This window comes from Gobio gobio (assembly GCF_949357685.1).
Source record: "Gobio gobio genome assembly, chromosome: 17".
NCBI classification, from domain to species: domain Eukaryota; kingdom Metazoa; phylum Chordata; class Actinopteri; order Cypriniformes; family Gobionidae; genus Gobio; species Gobio gobio.
Genome location: NC_137110.1, coordinates 24,378,455 through 24,391,290, shown reverse-complemented (window position 1 = coordinate 24,391,290; position 12,836 = coordinate 24,378,455). Strand labels below are relative to the sequence as shown.

Below are 12,836 nucleotides of genomic sequence, written 5' to 3'. Positions count from 1 at the left end.
ATCATATTTTAATTTATTGTTGGAATCATTAACACATTGGATTGTAGTGAAAGTTTTACCACTTGCTGCACTTAATTCTAGTTTTACTTTATTCTAGTTGTTTACCTATCCACCTTTTTCCAAATGAGCCTAGTGCTTTTTAAATTATGCTTGGCATTTCCGGTTTGGGGAACTTCCACTCAAAATGACTGAAACAAATAATTTCAAATAATAAGGTTGCGCTACAAATAATGCTAAATTTTTATCAGTCAGGAAAATAATGTAGCACTTGGTATTTTAATGTGACAGGCAAACATGAACAAAAATAAACTTGCAAAATAAATTTGGCTAATAAAATATCTAGCCAACTGATGATCCCCCAATTTCATGTTACGCCCATGTAGGGGAAAAGGGTGTAACTTGAAGACTTGAATGATAAGTTTATTGACTTATTTTGGGACTTTTGATTCAGGAGCTGACTGGGCCAAAATAACAAACAAAACTACCTTATTTTTTAAACCCCTTTCCATAACCCTAACTAAAAAATACAAACAGAAACAGAAATCAAAACAGAAATCAAACAGCTTACAATAAACAAAAGTGGCGTCAGTCTCCCTACTTTCCCAAATACTCAGTATTTACAATATATATATACAACCAGGCAAACAAAACTGAAAAGAGCAGTCCAAATCAGCATAAAAAAACAGGCAACGGTAGGCTATATACCACCAACAAAGTTCCTCAGATACAAACAAAATTTATATTCAAACAAGCAATACTCTCAGTCTCTAATACTCTTAACATATTCAAAACTTTCCTAAAACACAAACTCTGTATTATACAATCAAAAACTATCTCTCTGCTCAAAACACAAGGGGCCCTAGCATACACCCAGTGCAATGTGGCGCCAGGTGCGACTGCGACGTAAGTGTTTTTTGCTAGTTTCAGCCTGATGCAGTTATAATTTTCACATCCTGCTCCACGCTGTTTAAATAGCAAATGCACTCGCCCCCATCTATTCGCCCATGGACGTGCTGGTCTGAAAACGAGGTGTGTTCTGGCGCATTGTTGGTGCGTTGCTATTTTGAGACAACCAAAAACGTCTCAGTTGCTTATGGTAACCCTCGTTCCCTGAAGGAGGGAACGGAGACGTACGTCTGATGTCACAGACGAATTGGGATCACTTCAGAGAGCCCCTATCAGCTTCGAGATATAGAGAACAGGCAAATGGGCCATTGGCGTGCGAGATTTGCATCTCGCGCTCCACCCCGCGCCACGGGTATAAACCGGAAGCGAGAGCAGCGCACTTTTTCACTGAGGACCCGAACTAGTGACTCGGCCATGCAGTGATGGTACAGCAACTGTGGCGACGGGACGTACGTCTCCGTTCCCTCCTTCAGGGAAAACGCCACAGTTACTACCACTTCCAGCGCCCAGCGAAGAGCCCCTCAGACTCCGTCTGTACCGGGCGGGAAAACTCATGCAGGGAGAGTCACACTGCTGTTCCGCAAGACCCACTCAGCAGACTCGGTCAGGGAATAGAACAACTGGCAGTGGGTCGTGTCCGGGGAGGCAAACAGGTCTACCTGTGCGGCCCCGGAATGACTCCAGATCAGCTGGACCGCCGGCGGATGGAGTCTCCACTCTCCCAGGAGCACTGGCAACCGTGACAGCTCGTCGGCCGCATGATTGAGCAGGCCCGGAAGCTACATCAGATGCTTCTGACTCCATAAGAGGAGATGGCGGGCCAGTTGTGACATGCGACGGGAGCGTAGACCACCCTGTTTGTTGATGTACGCAACGGCCGCAGTGTTGTCCTAACGGACCAGAACGTGCCTAGTAGCGACGTTTTGAAGCGGCTCAGCGCAAGATGAACTGCTAACAACTCCAGGCAATTGATATGCTATTGCAGTTGGGGCCCCGTCCACAGACCCGAAACTGCAAGCCCGTTGTATGTGGCACCCCAGCCGGTGGATGAGGCATCCGTGGAGAAAACAGCATGCCTGGACACTTGTTCTAGGGGCACTCCTGTCCGTAGAAATGAAGGTTCCGACCACGGGCTGAAGGTTTGGCGGCACCTCTGTGTCACGGAGACACGGAGGGAGCCGCTGTGCCACGCCCATCTCAGGACTCGGTCGTGTAGCCAGGGGCGACAGGGACAGCCCGAAAGGTAGGAAAGGTGGCGGCCCGAAGGGTGAAGGGTATGCAGCCCTTCAGGTCGATCGCCTCAAACCAATCTTGGGGACAGATGCACCTGGAGATGCGTTTCTGCGTTAGCATTATGAACGGTAGCCTGTGCAGGGACCGGTTTAAGAACCGCAGGTCCAAGATCGGTCGTAGCCCGCCACCTTTCTTGGGTACAATGAAGTACGGGCTGTAGAACCCAGACTTCATATCGGCTGGAGGGACCGGGTCTATCGCATCCTTCGCCAGCAGGACTGCGATCTCCACCCGGAGCACAGGGGCATGGGTGAAGTGAATGCCCCTGAACTTGGGGGGACACCGGGCGAACTGAATCGCATAGCCGAGTCTGATGGTACGGATGAGCCAGCGAGGCGGGCTGGGGAGCGCTAGCCAGGCTCCCGGCCACCGCGCAAGTGGGACCAACGGCACCACCGACGTACCTGGAGCGGGGCAGCGTAGCGGCGTGCAGTGACCAGACTCAGAAGGCATGGGAGCGGCCTGAAGTGGGGTCTGAGTGTGCTGTGCAACACTTACCTGCTTCCCCTGAGGGGGTGTGTGAGTGTGGGAAGGCCGCTTGTATGCGTCCCCACAGCCGGCACCCCCTGCTGGCGATTGGAGAGGCGCTTGAGGGTGACAAGGCATGGGAGCGTCGAACACCACCAAGCGCACTCTCTTGGGGCCCAGAGATATTGGAAACTGCTCTTTTATTGAGAATTTGGGTGCCGCTGGCACTGGGGCCAGCAGCGGAACAGAACTAAAACAAGAAACAAGGATTCTCCCCCGGCCCTCCTCCGGGGGAAGGAGTGGAGCTGCGGCCATCTCCTGAAGGGCAGTTTACTCCATCTCTGGGCGGCCCGTCTCAGGGTCGCTTGTGACGGCGCTTGCCACCTGGCTTTGCAGCGGCCTGAGCGGGCTGGACATCCTTCCCATAACCGGCTCCACGCCGACGCCCGGGTGGAGGCTGCTGCTGGGCTTAGAGAAGGTTCGGGACGTGGTGGAGGGTTCCACTCAAGCCCGACCTTTTCGGCGGCCCGGGAAAGCATAGCCGTCAATTCCGGGTCCGATTCGACCATTCCCACTCTCCCAGAGGGAGGCAGTACAGCCGAACCTTCATGAACCAGAGGACTGGAACTTCCCCTCCGATGCAGCGATCGACATCTGGTCGTCCGCTGGAGCCCCGAAAGTCACCGCTGGACGCCCATGGGAGGGGCCAGCGGTTTCCTCCGGAAGCTCTACTGGCTGTGGCGCTTGTGAGGGATCAGGGGCCCTGCAGAGGCTGGCTTGGCGGGTTTGCCCTGAACGTAATCCTCAGATCACCCCGGCCACACCCCGAGGTATGGGGAGGGGGACTCCGCCTTCCCGAAGGTCGGTGAGTCTAGATCTAAGCGCCGAGATAGTCATGTTCCCGCAGTGGTAATGTGCCGTCACGCCAACACACAAGCGTCCTTGTGAGTCTCTCTCTCTCTCTCTTTGCTGAAAAGGTGAATATATATTCGCAGTGTTTCCCACACATAGACTAATTCGTGGCGGTGTGCCACAGAATCAACACCGGCCGCCACATATTGCGTGTCGTTATTCATTCACTTTTTAACGCTATTTAAAACACGCAGCATGTTTGTTCATTTCCTTCCCCCGCTCTCCCTCCATCTCTCTCTGTCACTCATGCGTCTCTCTCGCTCTCTCTCTCTCTCTCAAACCTGCTTTTGATATTAAAGTCTAAGCTTTTAAAATGTAATACGAAATGCAAGCAATAAATAGTGTTTTGGCGCTAATGTGTAACAGTTAAAGCCAGAGGCGTTGAAAAACAGAGTTGCGACCTGCTCTCATCTCCCGGCGCGCGCGCGGTCACATGGTTCACGGAGCGCTCAATAGTTATAAACACACCCGCGCTGTCAATACATTTGAATGGCTTAAGCCGCGGATACACAACAGTTTCACTGTACAGGTGTTTCCAGCAGGTTTTGGTAAAGTACAGCATAGTGTGCATTGATTATTACGTCAACCACATTTACAGGATCATTTTATTATGGAGAGTGATGATAGACCCAACATTGTTACATTAATGTCAATGTTTTTCTTGTATTTAGCCCTCATTGCTTACTAATTGTTCACATCATGCTCATTGGTGGTCAAATGTGACCATACACCTTAACTATTTTTCAATTAAATAGCCTATATGTTCTATATTTTAGTTTAATAATATTTATTGAATATTTTGAGGATATCTTTTGGTAATAAATAGGCCTACTATTTGTGCAATAATTGTGGTCCATTAATGACCACTTAAAATATTTTGTATTATTTATATTACAATTAGTGTAGTAATTAAGGTTAAAATAGAGAATTCCAATGCAAAGAGGCCTGTATGGCTCTTTAATAAATATACAGTACTAATAAATAATATGTATCTAGTTGCTCAAAGTATTGCAGATCATATCTTCTTACTTATTTTTAGGTTTTGCATTTGAATAAATATTTATACATGATCAAACATTAGATTTCTTTAAATGTGAATTTTTAAAAAGTTAATAACTTACATCCTAATATTTTGAATAATACTTATATAAGCACACAAAAGTGAATATTATTTGAATGTGAGCAAATATAATTTAAGAAAAGTTTAAATTTGTTAAACTTATTTTTCCTTATATGTACAGTAGGCTATATAAATATGAATTGATACTGAATCAAGATCGAAATCGATATTTGTGGCAATCACTGAACCCATCCCCTCCACCCGCCCCATGCCCCCGCCCACTACCACAAATTGGTTTCTAATCTGTGGGAAACACTGATTTGCATATATATTAGTCGTCTTGCTCTCCGTACAAACGCCTATTCGGCTCCGACTCAGGCGGCGCGGGGCAGAGCGTGAGATTCAAATTGGCCTGTTCTCTATATCTCGAAGCTGATAGGGTCTCTCTGAAGTGATCCCAATTCGTCGGTGACGTCCGACGTACGTCTAACGTGACCAACTGAAAGGGAACGACTGTGCCATTGACCAACTGAAACCTCGTCTAAAGTTAATGGTGCAATATTTTTTGTTATTTAAAGAGCGCGTTAGTAACATGCACCCATAGGCGGGTCCACAACACGTGTACACTTTGCTTATTACACACACAGGGAGAAAAAGACAATTATCTAATCAACCAATCAACGCGCAGCCAATCAACGCGCAGCAGCACACAAACATTTTAAATGTTAAAAATAAAAGGATTCCTCTCTGGAAAAGTGTTAAAGGGATATTTCACCCTGAAATGAAAATAAAGCCATCTTTTACTCACCCTGCTGTTGTTCTAATGCCCTATGTCCTTTTATCTTTTTCGGACATCAAAAGCAGAAATTTTAAAAATAGTCCTGCACGCCAGCTTCCTATAATGGCAGTGAATTAGGGACCAGGCTAAAACATTACAAAAAATATACAAAAGTATCACACAATGATACAGTGAGACGCGCGCCATATATAGAAAGTGTTCAGAATGCATACTATAAGGTTTTGCAAGAAAGAAACTGTATTATTCAGTCAAAGCTCGGCCGTTACTCTGTGCGCGCTCCTATGAGAGTGCGTGCGAGCCATCAGAAGCTGCCGGCACTCATGCCTACTATAACTCGCACTGTTGTCGTGGTAACCAGGATAAGCACACACACGCACCATTTTGAGAAATCAGGCTCAATAGAAACAAACGCGACTCGTCTTTTCTATAAGTTATATGATAAGAAATTACACAATAATGCTAATAATAAAACCTCCTGAAGTGAATATTGTGTACCGGTTGTCATGACAACATTGCGTTAGGGGCGGCTGAGGCTCGCACTCATCATGTGCGCAGAGTAACGGCCGAGCTTTTTTTTTGGCTGAATAATACGGTTTCTTAATCGCAAAACCTTATAGTATGCTTCTAAACACTTTCCATATATGGCGCACCTCTCACTGTATCATTGCGTGATACTTTTGTATATACACTCACCTAAAGGATTATTAGGAAGACCATACTAATAATGTGTTTGACCCCCTTTCGCCTTCAGAACTGCCTTAATTCTACGTGGCATTGATTCAACAAGGTGCTGAAAGCATTCTTTGGAAATGTTGGCCCATATTGATAGGATAGCATCTTGCAGTTGATGGAGATTTGTGGGATGCACATCCAGGGCACGAAGCTCCCGTTCCACCACATCTCAAAGATGCTCTATTGGGTTGAGATCTGGTGACTGTGGGGGCCATTTTAGTACAGTGAACTCATTGTCATGTTCAAGAAACCAATTTGAAATGATTTGAGCTTTGTGACATGGTGTTTACGCCAAATTCTGACTCTACCATCTGAATGTCTCAACAGAAATCGAGACTCATCAGACCAGGCAACATTTTTCCAGTCTTCAAATGTCCAATTTTGGTGAGCTCGTGAAAATTGGAGCCTCTTTTTCCTATTTGTAGTGGAGATGAGTGGTACCCGGAGGGGTCTTCTGCTGTTGTAGCCCATCCACCTCAAGGTTGTGCGTGTTGTGGCTTCACAAATGTTTTGCTGCATACCTCAGTTGTAACGAGTGGTTATTTCAGTCAAAGTTGCTCTTCTATCAGCTTGAATCAGTCGGCCCATTCTCCTCTGACCTCTTGCATCAACAAGGCATTTTCGCCCACAACACTGCCGCATACTGGATGTTTTTCCCTTTTCACACCATTCTTTGTAAACCCTAAAAATGGTTGTGTGTGAAAATCCCAGTAACTGAGCAGATTGTGAAATACTCAGACCAGCCCATCTGGCACCAACAACCATGCCACGCTCAAAATTGCTTAAATCACCTTTCTTTCCCATTCTGACATTCAGTTTGGAGTTCAGGAGATTGTCTTGACCAGGACCACACCCCTAAATGCATTGAAGCAACTGCCATGTGATTGGTTGATTAGATAATTGCATTAATGAGAAATTGAACAGGTGTTCCTAATAATCCTTTAGGTGAGTGTATTTTGTAATGTTTTAGCCTGGTCGCTATTCACTGCCATTATAGGAAGGAGCGCTTGCAGGACTATTTTTAAAATTTCTGCTTTTGAGGTCTGAAAAAGATAGGACATAGGGCATTAGAACAACAGCAGAGTGAGTAAAAGATGGCTTTATTTTCATTTCAGGGTAAACTATCCCTTTAAGTCCTTCCGCTTGCAAATTCCACACTGTAAATAGCGAATCTGCCATGGTGCAAGCACAACTAGCTTTTAAAGGGAATAGGAGATGAGACTGTGATTGTTTTTTTGCGCGTTATGCCCTAAACACACCCATTACTCATTAAGAGAATAGGGACAACCCTTTTAGACCATGCGCCAACTATCAAAAGTAGATTTGCACTTGCGCCGTCTGCTTTAGATCAGGGGTTTTCAAACCTGTTCTGGAGGACCCCCAGTACTGCACATTTTGTATGTTTCCCTCATCTAACACACCTGATTCAACTCATGAGCTCATTATTAGAGACTGCAAGACCTGAAGTGGGTGTGTCAAATATGGAGACATACAAAATGCAGGGCTGGGGGTCCTCCAGGACTCCTGTCCACACGAACACGGGTATTTTCAAAACCGCAGCTTTTTCTACGCGGTTTGCCTGTTCGTCCACACGCAAACGCAGTATCCGGTTACTGAAACCGGACTTTTTTGAAAACTCCGGCCAGGGTGAAGTTTTTTAGAAACTCTGGTTACAGCGTTGTCGTGTAGATGGTGAAACCGGAGATTTCGGCTTGTTAAGTCGAAATGTGTGCCGTTCTCTCCTTTGTTTGACGTCAGTTTGTGCGCCTTTATCGCTTTTGTTTACATGAGTGGAGTCTATGCAATGGCGGACGTAGCTTTTAATAACTCTGCTAACAGCGCTTATCACATGTATACAGATACATGCGCAGTTATCTCATTGTATTGCAGAACAGAGGCGCCAGAATGCAGTAATACAACATAGTAAGGCAAGTGTGTGAAGCTTCAGTCCACTTGGGCCCTGACCCTGTATATATACAATTACCTGTCACTGAGTCCAAAGTAAACTTGTAGAAGGGTTTCACTGAGCCCATGGCATCCCTCAGTGTATCGGTGCCGTGGATGGGACCCATGTGGAAATCAGGCAGCCAATCATAGCGCGGGTTTGCGTTTTCATGTGGACAGAGATTTTTTTAAACCGTGCTTGTGTGGACGCGATTGTTTTTTAAAACGGAGGAAAAACTCTGGTTATAAAAATACCTGTGTACGTGTGGACTATCGTTAAAATAGGCCCAAGATTTCTCTCTGTAGAGGAAGTGGTGATGTGCCTTTTAAAGTACTGTGCACCAATCAGGACATAGCATCAATCAGCCTGCAGGAACCAATCAGATGAGGTTCCTAGACAGACACACACAGACACTCACAAAACAACAGAGATATAACAAAACAAACCACAGGGTCGTAACGGTATCACAAAGATATCTGTGACAAAAGTTATTTTCAGTCCACTAGCTGTGTTGTGTTCTTCCTTTCTTTGTTTTCTTTGTATTCCGCTCTATTCAAATGTAATACATTTTCCCTCAAAATCCTCACACGCATTTCATTCCCGGTTTTTCACAAGGCACGTTAAAATTTGTGTTTCTCCTCTTTTTCGATTTCTAATCCCTATCAGCATTGTTTACTGGGAAATACAACATTTATCTGTCAAAATGAGCACATTAAATATCTATCAATGTTCAAGTTCCAATGAAGGATCATTTTTGATCAATGCAACTTATGTTACATAATATAGACACACACATATTACTATACTATTACTATACTCATCTGATCTTTTGGGATTATTCATGGTCTGCTGATAGTAATTTGTTAATACTTTTACACTACTTTTTCAAGTTTTCTTTTGACGTTTAATGGTCGAGGGGTGAGCAGAATGTCACCTCATTGTACTCAGCAAATTATTATTAATTCTCTATTTGTAGAGCAAACCTTTAAACAAGTGTATTGGCAGTCTCTGATTGTTTACAGATTAACGTAAATTACTCCCATAATTCGCGCAAAACATTATGGGGCATAGGAAAAAGGTGGATAGCGACTAATGAACAGGACGTCTCCTAAATTCGCAAGAAATAGCTTACTTCCACGTTAAAAAAATAAGATGGATAACACAGTTCTATGATCTCATAACCTTGATTATTCACGGTTTCTCTCCTTTTCCCAGTCCTCCCTTGTCTATCAATCTTGTCAACCCCGCCCAAGTGCATTCCCAGAGGTGCATCAGAAATCAAACCGAACACAACCTGATATCGATGGGAATGTGATCTTGTCCTCTGGCAGTATGGTGAATATCTCTAACACACAGTGCCTAATAAAAAACATAAGCCTCCATCTGGTGTAAGCATGTGATTGATGCAAAGTTTCTGAGACCTGCATATTTGCCTCCTTGTTTGGAAGTCAAAACATGCCGTTATAATGTAGATTATTGCCTTGAAACTCTCTATAGGCTTTGCATAATGGACACTAAGGGATTGTCGATCAGTAACCTGGTGGCAGGGGTTTCATGCACTCTGAACTAATGCAGTCTTGGTCCAGGAAAAGATTTTAAGTGACTGTTTCCCTCCATCCAGCAGTTTTTAAGGGATTGAAAACAGAGGAGGGACCATCACTAATAACGTGAGAGGTTGATGGAGCACCTTTGGACCCTGTTCCTATTTTCCTTCATTTTTTTCTGCACATGTTGGTGGATAGACAGATGTGTGTGTAGGGAAGAGATCAAGAGAGGGAGTTACAGAGGCTCTTTGACAGAGAAAAAGGGAGCCACATGGCTTTGAAATGGAATATGTGCACAGCAAACATCAGAGCCGCAATGCTCTTTCCAAGAGGGAAAACCCGTTTAGAGTTTTCGATAAACAAACGGAGGTAAAGGGCCATGTGAAAATCAACTGTGTCACATGGAGCGAAATATATTTATTTCTGCTTGAAGCCGGACTTTGGCTTTGAAAAATGGAATGAGCACCCTAGCGTTTATGAAGGACTGATGTAAATTGAGCCGTAGTTTATTCTGCATCTACATTTCATTACATGTGATCAAAGTGGCAGCTCTCTGACGTCAACATTTTAGAATCAGAAATGAACACACAATTAGGTTTCACAGTGTTTTTTGTTGTTGTTGTAGAGATTGGGGTGCACTTCATGAAGACCCTTTTGTATGGCAAACCTTCAAACCTTTAGTTTAATTAATTGCCATGACTGTTTCTGTTTTGGCAAAGATTGAATGAAAGAAAAAAAAAAACGATTCACATAAAGAACATATAGAAGTTTGTAGAAAAGTTCTCTTCACTTTTTTTAAGTTTACAGCATCACCTTGGCTTGGCCACTGTCTTTCTCCCCCAACCTTGCTGTTTGGGGGAAAATAAAAAGGTCATTGGCCTTCTCTCATGGGACTGTAAAAGAAAAAGCTCATTTTTCATAGAACACAAAGCTGCCATTTGTGATAACAGTGCACTCTTTTTGCTGGCCAAGTTTAATGAATGCCAACTGTGCACATTGGCAGTTGAGCCTATTTTAAGATATGAGCTATATATAAAACTTAATTAGTCTGGTTGGTATAAATAGTCTTTTTTAATCCACACATTTATATTTTTGGAGAAGAAAGGCCTATGTCACATGAACTCTGAGAGTGGAGACATGTCTCTCTCTCTCTCTCTGTCGCCAATTAAAAACTCAGCGCGAATGTGCTGACATTGTGAAGTCAAATGACACCATACATACGAATGTAAACTTTAAGATGTTATGGTAACATATCACAGTAACTATACACTGGGTGCCAGTATATTAACATGAGGTAATGAATCCTACATGCTTACTAATTCAAAGTCTATATTCAGCCTCAGTCTGTCTTGATGTGGGAATGACATTCTGGTGGCGTGTCATCCATTTAATCTGTCATTCCCAATTGAAGCATCTGTCATTATATTTTCTGTGTGCATACCACAAAGAGTGTGTTAGAACATGGATAAAGGCCTGTTCACATCAAGAATGATAACTATAACCAGTGTTGGGGAAAGTTACTTTGAAAAGTAATGCATTACTATATTGTGTTACTCCCTTAAAAAGTAACTAATTGAGTTACTTAGTTACTTTTTAAGAATTTAACGTTTAAGAATGTTACTTTTGCGTTACTTTTTCTCACCTGGGCTGGGCTTGTTTTTTTTTAGTTCTTTTTTTTTTTTTTTTTTTTACAAAAATATTCTATTTTTGTGCAAATGTAAAGACCAAAATTTAAATAATAAGCCTCAGGCTGAGGTAAAAATGCTAATTCATGCATGAACAGTAGAGGGCGCAGCTCTGCTGTGCTGTGCTGCCATTCTGGATAATGGAGAAATAGGACACAGGAGAAAAGTTTTACCAATAAAAACAAAAAATCTAGTAATTTTTGCTCATGGTTTAACTGAATCATCAAAGGTAAGCAGCCAGACATTGGTCAATAAAGGTAGATTAAACGCATACAAATATTTGTTTTATTTAACATTTAATTATTGGAGGTTTGCATAGTACTCTGATTTTGCATTTGACTGATTTTATTCATTTTGAGGAGTACTGAATCTTTATTGTGCTAGTGAGGTTAGTAAATAAATGCTCACATTTAGTCTAGAACTAAAATAACATGTTTACACACAACGCCTCTGCACTTACTCTCGATTTTTCTCAACATGGGGACAGGAGAGCTGTCAGTCAAATAAATGTGAAAAAGTAACTCAGATATTTTGTTGTAAATTTGAAAAGTAATGCATTACTTTACTAGTTACTTGAAAAAGTAATCTGATTACGTAACTCAAGCTACTTGTAATGCGTTACCCCCAACACTGACTATAATTATATTAGTGTCTACACCAACGCACGATATTGTTCTGTTTATTATAAGCACAAGCTACTTTTAAAAGGCAGTATAAATGTGCAATTAATTTGGTGTCATTTAGTCAAATTAATCTGTATATCATGCAATTAACAACCCTAATATAAATTCAATTTATGTGATATTTATTTCTTTTTAACCACCAAATGACCTTGCAGAGTAGATCTGAGGCCAGCTTAGCTGCGGAACTGCTTATAGAGTGATACTTAACCTGCTCTAGAAGGTTTTCCTACACTGTGTTGATTTGATTTAGATGTTAGGCTGTAAATCACAGACTTAAATTTAAATGGATTCATGTGTGCTAGTTTTTACTGTTAACCTCTTGGTTTATCCAGTTTATTTGACTCAGCATCTCTGCTCAAGTAGGTGATGAAATGAGAATTTATCTCTTTCTATCTCTTCAGAGTGTGTGGGTGTGTTGGTCGGTTAACTTTAGTTGTCCTTTGAGATGTTTCTTGTTCTTTAGTCTGGCAAATACCTTTAAGAAGTTGAGATGAAGTGGCTTTAGCGGCTCTGATCTGGAAGCGTTCCCTCTCTGTCTCTGCTGGGGAGGGTCCCAGCGCCATTGTGGCTCAAAAGACCCGCTGTGGCACATCTTACGACACTAGTTAATTGAAAAGGAGCAGCAAACCCCATAAAGTCCTTCTCGTGGCTCTCGGGACAGTTTGAGAGTGGCCTCCTAAACAAGAGTGGGAATGGAAATATTTGGGAAGGGAGCAAGGTTTTGCTCTTGAAAGCACACCTCTGTCTCTTGGTAAAATCGCAGCAATCTCTTGTGACCCTTGAAAATTGCCCCTGAACCGGGATAAACC

At 43.1% G+C, this 12,836-nt stretch overlaps 1 protein-coding gene across 1 annotated transcript in view; it reads left to right on the top strand.

The window, feature by feature from the left end:
- Positions 1–12,836, top strand: part of crocc2 (ciliary rootlet coiled-coil, rootletin family member 2) — a gene marked incomplete at its 5' end in the record, with an annotated part of 76,754 nt that overhangs the window by 1,095 nt on the left and 62,823 nt on the right. The window lies entirely within an intron of this gene.